The sequence below is a fragment of the Oncorhynchus kisutch genome, linkage group LG3 (assembly GCF_002021735.2).
Source record: "Oncorhynchus kisutch isolate 150728-3 linkage group LG3, Okis_V2, whole genome shotgun sequence".
NCBI classification, from domain to species: domain Eukaryota; kingdom Metazoa; phylum Chordata; class Actinopteri; order Salmoniformes; family Salmonidae; genus Oncorhynchus; species Oncorhynchus kisutch.
In genome coordinates, this window is record NC_034176.2 from 71,596,781 (window position 1) to 71,612,107 (window position 15,327).

Below are 15,327 nucleotides of genomic sequence, written 5' to 3' on the forward strand. Positions count from 1 at the left end.
CTCAAGACAATGATGTTGTTTTCTGAAACCCTGCAGCATCCCAGCCCTACCGCCCAATGAGAAGAGACCATTAAGGAGACAGAGAAAGCATGCAGTAAAGGTGTGTAGAGGACCTGTGACCTATCGCACAGGCAGACATTCAGAGGGCAAGGCCCAGTGTGTGTGCTCCTGCAGCCAGACACAGACGGGTTTATGTGCCAAGCAGGGCCAGAGGAAAGGTCAGGCATAGAGCGATCAACTCAGACGACGTGTGGTCATTCATCTCCTTGGATCCCTGCCATCCATGGCTCATCATCATCTTGCTAGGCCTAGGGTTGAGGGTAACAAGATGGAGTAATTTTTAGGCAAGGTTTCAGGAAACAAAAGCCTTTGAGAGGTGTTTGATTCCAAGACAATTAACAACACTGTGGTCTTATATTTATTTTGAGATGACGTTTTTGATATACACTACAGTTGTCATTGTTTCAAGTTGATATACACCTGCAGTCATTTCTCTGCTGCCATAAACAGTCTCTCTTTCCATTCACAAAAAAACTATTTGCAGTTATGGTGAGTGATATATCAGGGCTGTAAATAAAACACATATCCATGGTGTATACGGTTCAGCAGGGAGGAAAGCTGCTTTTCCTTTCTTCAAACTTCTGTTTGCTGGAGTAAAATAATATATAATAGATGTTCTGGAGCAGGAGCCATTTCCAAACATTTTGGAAAACCATTTAAGTGTCTTGTTTTTTTTCATCAATCTTTTTTTTGTCTTTTACCAGTGTGCTGCCTGTGAGCTGTCTTCCTGTGAGCTGTCTTCCTGAGAGCTGTCTTCCTGTGAGCTGTCTTCCTGTGAGCTGTCTTCCTGAGAGCTGTCTTCCTGAGAGCTGTCTTCCTGAGAGCTGTCTTCCTGTGAGCTGTCTTCCTAGAGCTGTCTTCCTGTGAGCTGTCTTCCTGAGAGCTGTCTTCCTGTGAGCTGTCTTCCTGAGAGCTGTCTTCCTGTGAGCTGTCTTCCTGAGAGTGTAAAAGCCCCAGTTTAACTGCAGCATGTATAATAGACGCCTCTGTCAGCTCTCTCCAGCAGAAGCGCCCAGTGGTAGATGGAAAATTAGACATATACCGCTGCACAATAAATCTTAAAGTAATTCTCCAAGCTTGCATTACGAATAATGGCCAGGAGAAAGGCCTGTGCTTTGTGTATTTCTCTTTAAGTTACTGTGCATGGGTGTGTGGGCGTACAACATTAAAATGATACTGGGCCTGTGACATTTTAATCTTGAGTGAAAGACAATAATTCTCATTTCCTTTGGCCCATATTTTTTATCTTCGATGTGCCATACTTTTTTCTACGCTTGCCAGATGGGAGAAGGAGGTCGGGGTGGTGGTGGTGGTGGGGGTGGTGGTGGGGGGGGGGGGGGTGTATGGAGACTAATGCCACTGCCTGTAAGTGGCCTGTTTAGATTAACTGTCACAGTGTTAGTACAAATGTAGGTGTTTGGGCTGCAGATAATAATTAATACAGTGTTGCTTCTGCTGCACACTGGCAGGATTGCAATTTCACCACTCTGATGACTAAACATTGTAGAGGGGAGGCGTCTGGAACAATATTTTACTGTTCTGGAGTCCCTGTCTGCCCTTGCTCTCCACGGCATGGCCACTGAGCCCAGTGAATCAGTCAGAGAGCGCTGGCTCCCCAAGAACAGCTGCTATTTATCTGATTTTCTCATTAGACTTGACTCATGACTTTATTGTAGGCTGACTGCCTTTGGCAGAGCTACTGCAATGCTGAAGTATTACTCTCCCTCTCTCTGAGCAGTTTGAGTGCTGCTCTCCCTGGCGATCTGCAGGTACTTCAATCTATGTATGGTTTTACTCTGTCAATCTGACTATTAAAGGAGAATATTTAATGGATTTCATTATAAAATTCATCTCAATCCCCAATAGAAATACACTGAGTGTTCAAAACATTAAGTACACCTGCTCTTTCCGTGACATAGACTGACCAGGTGAATCCAGGTGAATGCTACGATCCTTTATTGATGTAACTTGTTAAATCCACTTCAATCAGTGTAGATAAAGGGAGACAGGTTAAATAATATTTGCGCCAATTGAGACATGGATTGTGTATGTGTGCCATTCAGAAGTGTTTTTGAACAGGGTATGGTAGTAGTTTGTGTCAACAACTGCAACACTGCTGGGTTTTTCACTCTCAACATTATCCTGTGTGTATCAAGAATGGTCCACCACCCAAAGGACATCCAGTCAACTTGATACAACTGTGGGAAGCATTGGAGTCAACATGGGCCAGCATCCCTGTGGAATGCTTTCGACACCTTGAAGAGTCCATGCCCCAATGAATTGAGGCTGTTCTGAGGGCAAAAGGGGGTGAGGGTGCAACTCAATATTAGGAAGAAGTTCCTAATGTTTGGTATAGTCAGTGTACATTTTACGAAGAAGGAGATTTCAGCACTGCCAGGTATTGCCAATATATAACCCGGACGACGCTAGGCCAATTGTGCGTCGCCCCACGGACCTCCCGGACACGGCCGGTTACGACAGAGCCTGGACGCCAACCTAGAGTCTCTGGTGGCACAGCTGGCGCTGCAGTACAGCGCCCTTAACCACTGCGCCACCCGGGAGGCCCAGGTATTGCCAATATTAACAATGTTGAGAAAACCCAAGAAGATGACCCCACTCATTATTATTACTATTGAGATATGATATGTCTTTGTAAATTGGTGGTGTCAGTTCATATTTCTTTGTACATATTAATACATTCTGTAGATACAAAGAATTCCCTCAGAACTTTGACTTGGCTTCCCTCTCTGAGTTATCGGACATGCATACATATGTAAGGACGGCCCAGGCCCTCAGCCATTTTTTAATCCTTGGAGGTGAAGGACTTAAGAAATCTTGCTAATTTCACAGATGGTTTAAAATAGATTAGTGTGGAGTAGCAGCTCCCGGAGATGGGCCGACCCTCCAGGCTCCCTGTTCAGCTGCCAAAACTCTGCACCGCCGACACTCGCAAGTGCCTTCCAAAAGTCCTGCAAGGTTAAACTCAAACTTTACCATCCTAATGCACCACCTGACTAGTGATTTACTGTGTCACACTTCTATTGAGCTCTCTCACATTCTCTCTGTCTTGAAGACGTACAATGAACTTCGTATGTCTGACTGACACGTGCCTCTCTTATTTGAGACTTTATAATGCAGTAGACTTGCCAATTCCAGTTGCAATTAGGTTTTTCTAGCTTCCCATTGGCATGGGTTGCCAGCTGTTGTATATGGCAGAACATGGACACATTCCTCTGAGTATCCCAGGCTGTGGTTCAGTTTCCCCCACACAGTAAGAAATCATTATCATCTTGTGTTTGTTCTTTGTTTCTTTTTACATTTTCTGGCCTCAGTTACTTTCAGAAGCCTTCTCCAGATTGTTTAGATTGTGTACAGATCCAGAGTTCTGAGTTCTTGTGCTTGGGAAATAGAACCCCTCCCTCATTTTCTATCAAAACAATGGCTGCAAGCACAAAGGTCCTCACATTGAAATGAATGAACTCACTTGGCTGAGAAAGGCCATCTTTAATTGTATAACTTTTGTCCTGCCCCATCAATCGTTTGGCACAATGTGTCTGAGAGCCAAGTCTCTATAAGGGAGAATGGAGAGTCTGCATGGTGTGCTGTGCTGGGTAGGCCAAGCCCGCTGATAGAGCCGGGCCATGTCCGAGAAGGAAAGACACAACTCTGGCCAGGCTCAAAGGGCCCAGCTTGGAGTTAATGTGGGAACACAATGGGTCTGGGTGAAAAACTCAACATGGTTTTGTTGGACTTGTCATTCCTCAGTGCATAGCTGTGAGGAAAGCCTAGGAACCATTTGAATGTTGTTTGTGCTTTTTTTAATGAGCCATATTTGGGCCAGCTTTCACAAGGCCTTTGTGAGGAGGCTTTAACAATGGAAAGACGCTTTGAGAAGTGACACACACTATGGCTGCGGCCAGACCTTCTTGGACCTGCCTCATTGGGGGGTTGTCTCCAGAAGGCTGACATCATGAGAACAATGGGACACAAGCTGTTTCCAGCAGCTATCACAGAGATAATGTATCAACAATTCACAACATTTTATGTGGAAATTCCTTAAAACGCTGATGTAAAACATAGTACTAGCATGACACTGATTTGAGGGAGTGTTGGGAACAACTTCCAGATAACTTGAGGGACAAAAACTCTGGACTTATTTAAAAGGAGTGCAAGATAGAAGTTGTAGGGGCATCCATTTTCAAAGAGTAAGAACAAATAGTGGGTGTGCATGTGTGGATTAGTCTGCCTTTATGTTTACTTAGTTGTGATTATATCATTTGACATTGCAAATATGTTTGTGTTTTTCTGTGTAAAATCTGACTTTCCAAGCACGGTTGTTGGGCACATTGGTTTGCTAAATTTGAAAAATCCACATGGGACAATATTTCAGAAAATGTAATTTTACATACTGTTTCACATCATTGCATCTCCTCAGTGTATTTATCTCTCAAAGCATTTGACTGCATTTCTTTGGGGAAGAATGAATATGTAATGGATATTTAAAAGCATCTCCGGTCCCTCTGCGTTTTGAAGAATTTAACAAAATAAAGGTTCCTATGTTGGCATGTGTTATTATCTCAAAGCCATCATTCAGCTCTCTCATGCATACATCAATTACTCAACCACACCTTTATGAATATGTAAATGTAGGCAGAATGCTTCATTAATTAGTAATTCATGCATTTTTCACGAGCCCAATACATTGCCAATGTAGACTGATGAATTAACAGCGAGAACTCTGAAAAAGGAAGGTTTTCAGTGGTTCTGAGCAAAATCTGTTATTTGTGTTTGTCAATGTAGAGCAGGGAAAAACATCAGTATCATTCATGTACTACTGTGGAGCTTGTGTTTGGTAAATCTCTGGTGCATGATATTCCTTGGGGGTTTTGGCAGTGTCTCTCTCAATGTAGAAATGTTGGTAAAAAAATTATGTCAATTTTGCCATTGCCTTCTGAACTGTATCTCATCCTAGGGGAAGCAGCACTGGTGCCATGGTTACTGCTCAGGACCAGGAGGGATCAGTACCTATATCCCCAACCTGGACTCAGGCGTAGATGTAACATAGTAAATGCAAATCTGGGACACGCCGATTAGTATGATATGTTACGTTTCATATGTTATGTATTAATTTGTTGATGTCCATCATCCATTTCGTATGATATGTTTTACCAATTACAATTCATACAATATGTTATGAATTTGCAAAACTTGTGAAATGTTACGAATTCAAATTTGTTGTGGCTAAAGTTAGCTAGGGGTTAGGATTACGGTTAAAGTTAGGGATAGGATTTAGGTTAAAGGGTTAAGGTTGGGGTTAGGGAAAGGGTTATCTAACATGCTAAGTAGTGAAAAAGTTGTGAAAAAGTAGTAAGTAGTTTCAAAAATGCTAAAGTTGTCCGTGATGAGATTCGAACACGCAACCTTTGGGTTGCTAGACATCCACCCTACCTTCTGTCTTACCTAACCATAGCAAACCTAACATATCATACTAATTTGAGTGTCCCGGATTTACATTAATTATGTTACGTTTAGTCTATGAGACCAGGCTGAATTAATAAGCTTAGATGGACATGGGGGCCTGAACCTAGATCAGCCTTCCCACTCTGAGTTGTTTTATGAATCCGGGCCCAGGGTTGTCCTCATAGGGAGATGAACCACAGACGGAAGCCTGGGACAGCGAGGACTAGGGAAAACAGTATGACTTCTGAATACTGGCACAGTGATAGGGACCCTTGAGAACTCTTTGGCACCAAACTTGCAACCCTCAGCAGTGCACTGGCATATTGTCATTAACTGAAAACCTGCCCCTTTCCCGCCTATATTCTTTGAAGTCAAGCTTGAGATCTATGACTGAAATGTGTTGATCCAATATAGTAAAAAAAGAAAATGCGAATGTAGTTACATGAAATTATTGCAAAATAATGAGTGATTGTGGATATCAAATCTGTCTTTTTGATTCATCTGTAAAGAAAATGATTGTATTATGATTATGCCAGGGATCCAACCATCTTTAACATAACTTAGTCGACTGAAACTTAGACCCATAATGTAGTATGCTAACAAAATACAAAGGGAGATAACTGGGTGGCAGGTAGCCTAGAAGCTGAGGAACGCTCCACTTCGTTCTCTTATATCGAGGCGCAGCTGAGTTTTGACAACTGGACACAGGAATTGCTAGCAACAACATTGAGTCACCATCAGTCGATTCATGTAGAAATGTAATTCTGAAAATGCTTACCTGTACCTACTTATGTTTGTCCTGTACTGCTGTGATCCTCCCACAGGGTGCTGAAATAAAAACTTGATGTGAATATAACCACCAACTTTTTCTTCATTTGTGTTGCTCAGCTCAGTGTGAATGTGCATGTGCCAATTGAATGAGTGTTGTTGTTGCTAGCAAATCCAGAGTTGAGCGTTCCTCAGCTTGCTGAACGTTTGGCCAGTAATCGAAAAGTCACTGGTTCAAATCCCCTATCTGACAAGGTGAACAATCGGCATATGTGCCTTTGAGCAAGACACTTACCGCTTAATGCTGCAGGGTTGCTGATGAATGGCCGCCCCTGCCTGTGACCCCACTCTCTGAGGGTGTCTCAGGGAAAGTGGGATATGCAAAAAAATATATACAGTATTAATACATACTTGCGTATTAATATGTGCATGTGTGAAATAGCACAAATATAAGCACCCACCAAATTATTATTATTACTGATAACACTAGAGAAGATTATATTACTGTAAACAAGTGCACATTATAAACATGTTGGCATGCTCACTTTACCTGCACAGCTGAGGCAGTGAATATTACACCACCTCAGAAGCATCTGGTCCGCACATTAACATTAACTCCATCCACAGAGAAAGTGTGTGTGTGTTGTGTCTCTCTCTCTCTCTCTCTGTGTGTGTGTGTGTGTGTGTGTGTGTGTGTGTGTGTGTGTGTGTGTTGTGTGTGTTGTGTCTCTCTCTCTCTCTCTCTCTGTGTGTGTGTGTGTGTGTGTGTGTGTGTGTGTGTGTGTGTGTGTGTGTGTGTGTTGTGTGTGTTGTGTCTCTCTCTCTCTCTCTCTCTCTGTGTGTGTGTGTGTGTGTGTGTGTTGTGTCTCTCTCTCTCTCTCTCTCTCTGTGTGTGGGTGTGTGTGTTGTGTCTCTCTCTCTCTCTCTCTCTCTGTGTGTGTGTGTGTGTGTGTTGTGTCTCTCTCTCTCTCTCTCTCTGTGTGTGTGTGTGTGTTGTGTCTCTCTCTCTCTCTCTCTCTCTGTGTGTGTGTGTGTGTGTGTGTTGTCTCTCTCTCCCTCTCTCTCTCTCTGTGTGTGTGTGTGTGTGTGTGTGTGTGTGTGTGTGTGTGTGTGTGTGTGTGTGTGTGTGTGTGTGTGTGTGTGTGTGTGTGTGTGTGTGTGTGTATGTGAATGCTTGTCTTTTAAGTTCTTGTAAGCTGTAATATATTCATTAGATAGACCCACTTGATCTTATTTGTCTTTGATAATCACTTGAATTAAACAGACTGTGTTGGGTGTTTGCTTTGGGGACCCCTGTACTAGCAGCACTATGAATGGAGACATGGTCTTGTTGACCTGCGTTGACTCAATGTCTGTTTGGCTGAGTGGATTTTTAGATGAACCTCCCTATTAAATCATGAGGCTTTTCTGGAGTAGATGGAGGAGACAGTGGAGGATATACTATGGCAGCAGCGCATGTTGGCTAGCGTACATTCCAGGCACCATGAATTTAACATGAAAGCTACAGACAAGCACACTGGGATGTTGCCTTTCCTGTAGGGGATTCCAGTCTGCTACCTCTTGGATGCAGCCACTTTGTTCCTGCCTCCCCATTGGCCCAGGCATACAGTATATTTATGTAAATGGTAGAGGGGCTCCTTAGCTGTAAACATGAGTGTACTCAGAGGAGAGGGTGTCAGGGGACCTCTGGAGCAGGAAATATGGGGTGGTGGGCGGGGGGTTAAAAACAAAAAACAAATGTGCCATCATGATAATGTATAACACTTTACAATTCAAAAGTGCATGCATTAAATCATTACCCTGGATTATTTTAATACAACTGTATTTGTTTTGAATAATGGGGCGAGTGGGGTTTTGTGCTGTCAGATTTAAATGCAGTGCTTTCTCACAGGGCTTTCTCTGAGATATGGGCCTGTGAGTTGAGCTTGGCATGGATGTGGGGAACACACATGAGCAGATGTGTTCCAAGCGATGGCTAGAAAAAAAGGTCAGCAACAACCTACACTATGAAGTCCATTGTTTGCATTGATCATCATGATTATTTCAGTTATATGTGTGTTGGAAGCTATACTGATGTGTGTTTGGGTGCATGTCATGTGTTGGTTGATGAGAGTCTCCTCTCTCAATAGCAGATTCAGGATGGGTATGAAAACATTTCCACCTGCGGTGGTTTCTTCTATCAGCTGCCCCCATTGGCGCTGAAATGTAGCTGTATACTGAGGGTGTAGAGAGACAGAAAACGTGCAGACTTATCCAAGTGCCATTTTATGTCTGAAGCTTTGACTGGTCTTCCTGCAAAGGTTTATGACATCTGTTTCTGTAGCATCTCCTCCATGCTTTTGGGGCCTTTCTCCTCTCTAAAGACATGGTGGAGCTGATGAGAAACTGATCTATGATTAAAAGACGGAGCCAGAGGAATTAACATTGTCTCCCCTCTGCAAATTCAACACATTCTGTATTCCATAGAAAAATGATATTCCAGAAAGCTTGTCAAGCATTCTGATTATCACTATGCAATCACACAAATGCAAGTGATATTAAACATTCATCCATCTAGTTCCTTGAGGAATAATGGTGATGGAAAAATCTTGGAAGTTGTTTTCAATTTTTTTTTCCGGATTATTTTAACAAAGCTAACAAGCTGTGCTGGAAATGTGAAAATGTGCAGACAGAAAAAGGTTTTGTGGGTAACGAATGATAACCGTAGAGGTGTGTCTCTCATACATTTAGTAAAACCATTTCTCTATTTCTCTCCCTCCGCTCTCGTCTCAGACTCCATCTAAAGAGATTGACACACTAATAAACTGATGTTAATTAGACATACTTTGATATTCTCCATCCTGCTCCCCTCCATTTTACCATTCTGGATCTGGTGGCTTATTAAATCATTTGCTGCTCTTGGGTGATCTCCTTTTGAAACTCGGCCTGACCCTCCGGGCACAATTTATTTTTTATTTTTCCAAAATTATTTTTACCAGCAAATTTTGCATTAGTTCAAGAGAATTATAAATCATTATTACACAGGCAGACACTTCAAACATTTTGTTTAAAAGCTTTCTGCTCGATGAGGCTTCAAAGGAGATGTTGGGACTGATGACTGTTACACTGGCATGCATCCATTCATTAACACACTGAAGTTGGCATGATAATATTGCGAACATGCCCCATAAACTACAAGACAGTGTGATTGTATTAAAAACCTTTGTTACAACCAAGAGGAGGTGCCCTATAAGGATTATATCAGGAAATGCCAAAGCCTCACACAGAACAGCAGCAGCACAAGCGATCAACAGAGAATATGTGAGTAGCCTAGCCTGCTGTCTGATCTGTGAACTTCATGAAGGTGTTTTAATCGGCCTAATTGGCTTCTAGCTACAAATCATTACTGAGATAATAGCATGAAGGTAACACTTGATTACAGGCTATTACTTTTGATTGTCTGTTCACCCATATACAATTTGCATGCTCTTGATGCTGGCATATGTTTTATATCAGTAAAAGTGAAAATGTACTTTCAAGCAGAAAATAAATTATTTACAAGATGCACATCAGACTGAGTTTCCACAGGAACACAGGATTCACTCTGATTTTCTCAAGGGTAACACTTAACTTATTCTGCTGGTCTTGACACTGTGGGTTATTGAAGGATCCTGATTTGAAAGCAAGGGAAAGCTGAATGTCTCACTGAAAAGATATTCAGACTTCCTTTTGTCTTATTCAAATCTAAAACAACCTAATTGCATTATTTGTTGTCATTTTTATTCTAAATGCAGGTGCAAAAATCATGAGAAGCACACTGACTATAAAAAGAGCTTAATTAAGAGTTCCCATTTAGTAACTGATGTTAAAGCCTTGGCATTGGTAGGATAGGTATGTTTTCATTCTCCTCCCTTAATTAGATATCACATATTCTACAAAAGATGTATACCTTGGAGGCAGAGCCCCAGCCTTGATCAGTGTAATTGTGTGACTCTGGAGTTGTGAATAAAGACTTTGTAAGCACCCATGGCACAGCCAGTGGAACAAAAACACTGGTCCCAACATCAATTAGGATGGTACCATTAGCATGGCTTTGTTTCCCAGTCCCATTGAGCCGCAGATCAAAATACAGTCAGGCAGTTTAATTACCCTCCACCCAGGGGTGGCCAAGCCTTCTGATTCATCCTGCTTCTTTAATTCTAATATGTCACATTGTAGTAAGCCGGCCTATCTTTATACAGAAAGAGCTCAGAGAGAATGTCCAGAATATTCGCCGTAGTGGTAATGTCCCAAGTGCAATTACAATTCATTTAGATGTACAGGCTGTACTGAAAACACACAATTCATTCCAACATCCAATATGTGATCATTTCTATGATGGAAAAAAACGTCCATAATTTAAGATTAGTCCAAGTAGCCCATCAATCCACATAGAGTACTAATAACCAGTTGGTAAAAGTAATTGTTTTTTAAATATATGGAGCCATTAGATAAAGTTATCCGTTAACAAGCTATTGGCGAGAGTGTGTGAGCACAGACATAGCCCTGGACGGATGGACTCAATGAAGGGGAAACTAGTTAGGAGAAGTTCATCTTTAATCGGGCATTGCACTTAGTCTTAGGGGGTTCTGACCACTTACAGTATGTACCAGATCAAGAGTGATCATATATTACCATTGACAGTGTGGTGAAACTAACTATAAAATATTAACAATAATAATAACATCTGCCGTGTCAGCTAAAAAGGGGTCTGGAAAAATGTCTCGCTGTGTAATAAATGTTGAGAGGAGGGCTTCACATTTTACAGGGTTATGGGCGTTCTTAAATGATAATGTTCGGCTGCAGCGTGTTTTGGATATGTAAATGAAGGTAGACAAGGACGTAAAAGAAGAACTTTAGATTATATTGAAAAATATTAATTTATCAGTTTATTGGTTTTGCTGTTAAGTGCATTTCATTTGAAGAGCTGGTAGCTACAGCATCTCCATTGTGGTTTTGTGCTGAATAGACAAAGGTATCTGTAGATCTAAAAATGATTCTGACTCTGATTCTGACTTTATATAAAAATGACCCAGCTGTGGAAAAAATACTTGAATAAAATGTTGCAATCATTTTATGACTTTAATTCAGAGTATAAACAAAATAGGAGCTCTGAATATCTAAGGTGTCAGTACTTTTTAAATCTCATTCTCGCTTCTGGAATCCTTTCTGCTCAACCAACCACTGCAATCTGTTTGGTATTAAGACTGTTTTTCAAGTAGTCTAAATTGTACTAAATTGTAATGCCATTTTGCCAGAGCTTTTTCTTTCCAGTCACACTGCAGAGAGAGGATGTAATGGTGTGTGGTTGAAATATTCCTCCATTGGAACTGTTGTTATCATCAGGGTTTATTCAGATCCACTCTCTCTGTTCCAGGCCAGGCACAGACATAGCAAAGCTATCATTACAGCTGAACCTTCACAAGGCATGACTTGGAGTGATTGAGGAGGATTTGACTTGCATATTTCACCAAGTCCACAATGACGTCATTCACTAGCCAGACAGTATTATCTTTGGAGGACTATCACGTTTGACTTATTGCATTTGTAAGAAGGAATGTAAAAAAAAAATGTATTCTACTGATCAGTAGTCAGCTCTTATTATTAGTACAAACAATAACACTTCATGTAGTGTCAGAAAAAAACAATACTTCATCACCTCAGTCTTTTAACACATTGTCAACATTTCTCTGTACCTCTAGCTGTCCAATACTTCCCAGGAAAATACTAATTTCCCTTTGACAAAACAGTAAAGCTGAATGGCTACAATCTCAGCTCATGAAAAGGCTGTACAGTAGACTCCTTTCAAATCAAGCCAGCTTGCAACTGGTCTTATTTTGCTACTGAGTTGATTTTTGCATTCCCCTTAAAATAACCCTCTTAAGGTTTTATGATGGCTCTTTATTATTGCGGCTTTAAGCTGCCTGGTCAAATAAGGAAACAATTACAGGATGTTGGCCTGGATATTGGTTCAATTTGCCAAATAGATTTATCTTCATTCTCATTGCAGATGAAAACATTCAGAGATTTTTGCCAGTTTATTAATCAGAAACATACCATACAACAATTTCAATATTATAAAGGGTATAATTATAATTTGGTTTCATTTTTCAAATGACTGTCAGCCAGGCCTGGAAACAATTAGGTCCATTATCTAGATATTTCTTTGTTACTCACTTAATTAAATCTCAAATGTAAAACTGAATAGCAGAGAAACAGAGAGCAGTAGCCTTTTTCTTTCATATTCTATAACCAGGGATTTGATCAATAAAATATTTTCCATGTCTGGTATGGAGGAGAAAATCATATGTTTTCTAATCTGTGGTGAGGCTATCAAAAGGCAGTCAATCAACCTAGAAGACATACATTGTCTATTCATAGAGAAAATATATCCCTTTTTGTACATTACATTTCTTTTTCACCCATACATTTGCATGAAGATGAGTAAAGTACAGTAGCTAAACTATTTGAAGTTTGTCATTACTGGCATTGATCAGCTAGGCCTCACCTACAGTACATGACTTGTCAAAGGAGGTACGAACTATTAGAACTAAATGACTAGGATAAGTCTTTAAGCTTCAGGCAGGAGAGTCTTAAAAACAATCTCTGTGCCTGTGAACTCCTGAGCCAGGATCTGACTTAAAAAGAGATGAATGTACATGGCTGTGGCATGTTGCCATGCTGCCATTGCTTTCAGTGAGAGAGGGTGATGGAGGGATTTGTCTAATAACCGTTATTAAGAATTTTAACTAATGCCTCTGCAAAAGTGATTTATTTTGGATAGAAAATGAATGGTGAGGTAAAATATATGTAATTTACGGTTAGATAGTAATGATGAAAAACAAGATGAGAGATTTAGTATTTCAGTAGGATACACTTGGTATTGGTTACAGATAGTCGGTGGACCAAAGACCAAGAATATATATCCAAGAGATGCACCAAAATGTGAAATGGTGACTTTTTACATTGGATAAAAGTAGAGTCAGAGCTAGAAAATTGTATATCATACACTACATTTGAGGAACAACGGGAAAGTAATTCTGCTTTGAAAGTTGATAAACATGGAAAATCACTTTTGAGAAAATATACTGGTATACTGGTACACATACTGGAGCGCTTTGCTTTGTCTACACCTATTCAGCATTGTTCTACTGAAATGGTTACTTGCACGGTGGAGTCTTTTGTTTAGACATGTAGCTATCTAGCTACCTATACAATTAACCATAATCCCAACTCATAACGTTACTGCCCTGCATGAAACTGCAGATAGCTAACCAACCTGGATCAATGTTAGCTAGCTAACATTAGGCTATAACTAGCTATGCAAATGGGCCTGAGATACAAATAGTATTACTACACAGATCATACATGTAACGTTAGATAGCGAGCCAGCCAGTTAGCTTTAGCTAGCTAACAGTACACTTTAACTTGAAATGAAAATGACAAAATTAGAAACGTGTAATATCTGAAAATGTAGCTAGCTAGACTTTCTTACCCGTATACATGGATGGACGCTTCTCCCTCGCTGTCACAGATGCCATGAATGGTTGCCCTTAGTTTGAAGATGTAATCCAGAGACAGGTATTTTATACAACAGCCTTCTGTGTGTTCTCTTTTTGACTCCATCTGCATATTTGCAATCAAACGCCAGAATTTTCTCCATCTGGTCATAGCCATTAAACTCAGTAACTGTTTTAAAGTCACCATTGGCCTCATGGTGAAATCCCTGAGCGGTTTCCTTCTTCTCCAGCAACTGAGTTAGTCAGGAAGGATGCCTGTATCTTTGTAGTGACTGGGTGTATTGATACACCATCCAAAAGTGGTTTCAATAACTTCACCATGCTCAAAGGGATATTCAATGGTGCCCTTCTTTGCGAGGCATTGGAAAACCTCTTTGGTCTTTGTGGTTGAATCTGTGTTTGAAATTCACTGCTCGACTAAGGGACCTTACAGAAAATTGTATGTGTAGGGCACAGAGATGAGGTAGTCCATGCAACTTATTATGTGACTTGTTAAGCAAATGTTTACTCCTGAACTTATTTAGGTTTGCCATCACAAAGTGGTTGAATACCTATTGACTTAAGACATTTCAGCTTTTCATTTTGAATTCATTTGTAAAACTTTGGAAAAACATAAATCCCCTTTGACATTATGGGGTATTATATGTAGGTCAGTGACATTGTTTTTGTAATTGAATACATATTCAATTCAGACTGAAACACAATCTTTTTTGTAAAAAGTCAAGGGATGTAAATACTTTCTGAAGGCCCTGTTCTTCACAACTGTCATTTACTTCACAACTGTCATTTACTTCACAACTGTCATTTACTTCACAACTCTTATTTACTTCACAACTCTCATTTACTTCACAACTGTCATTTACTTCACAACTGTCATTTACTTCACAACTCTCATTTACTTCACAACTCTCATTTACTTCACAACTGTTATTTACTTCACCATTGTCATTTATTTTGACAAACACATACAGAACAGTACACATGTGTAACACTTTACGTTTGGTTAACATTGTATGTTTGCTTTTACATCGATATTGTGTTTATTGTGGCATAGGTAATATTGTTTGTCATACTATAGGTCAATGTCACCCTAGATTTAGAAGTGTGTGGTATTTCTTTGGAGCATTTAACAAAGAATGTATACTTTTGCAATGTTCTTCTCCAAAATGCACAAGCTATCTGACAAGTGAACAAACAGAAACTCTTGCAAGGGAAGAGAAAGATAATATTCTATTACTCCACACACTCCCTCTAGAGTGTATTGTCACTTACATTTGGCTTTCATTGTGTGCTTGCCCCAGGCACCAGCATGTACAGGAGCCAACAGTGATTTGGTTTATAGAGATCATGTGGCAAGGAACCGAGCCTTGCAGAAGCAGATTTGATGTATTTCCTATGATTTGAGCCTGGGTTTATTCTTTCCCGTTGTGGAACAGACACCCCTACAGCACGTGCACTGGGCCGAGGATGAGCGATGGAGCTGGCCAATTAAACTACAATA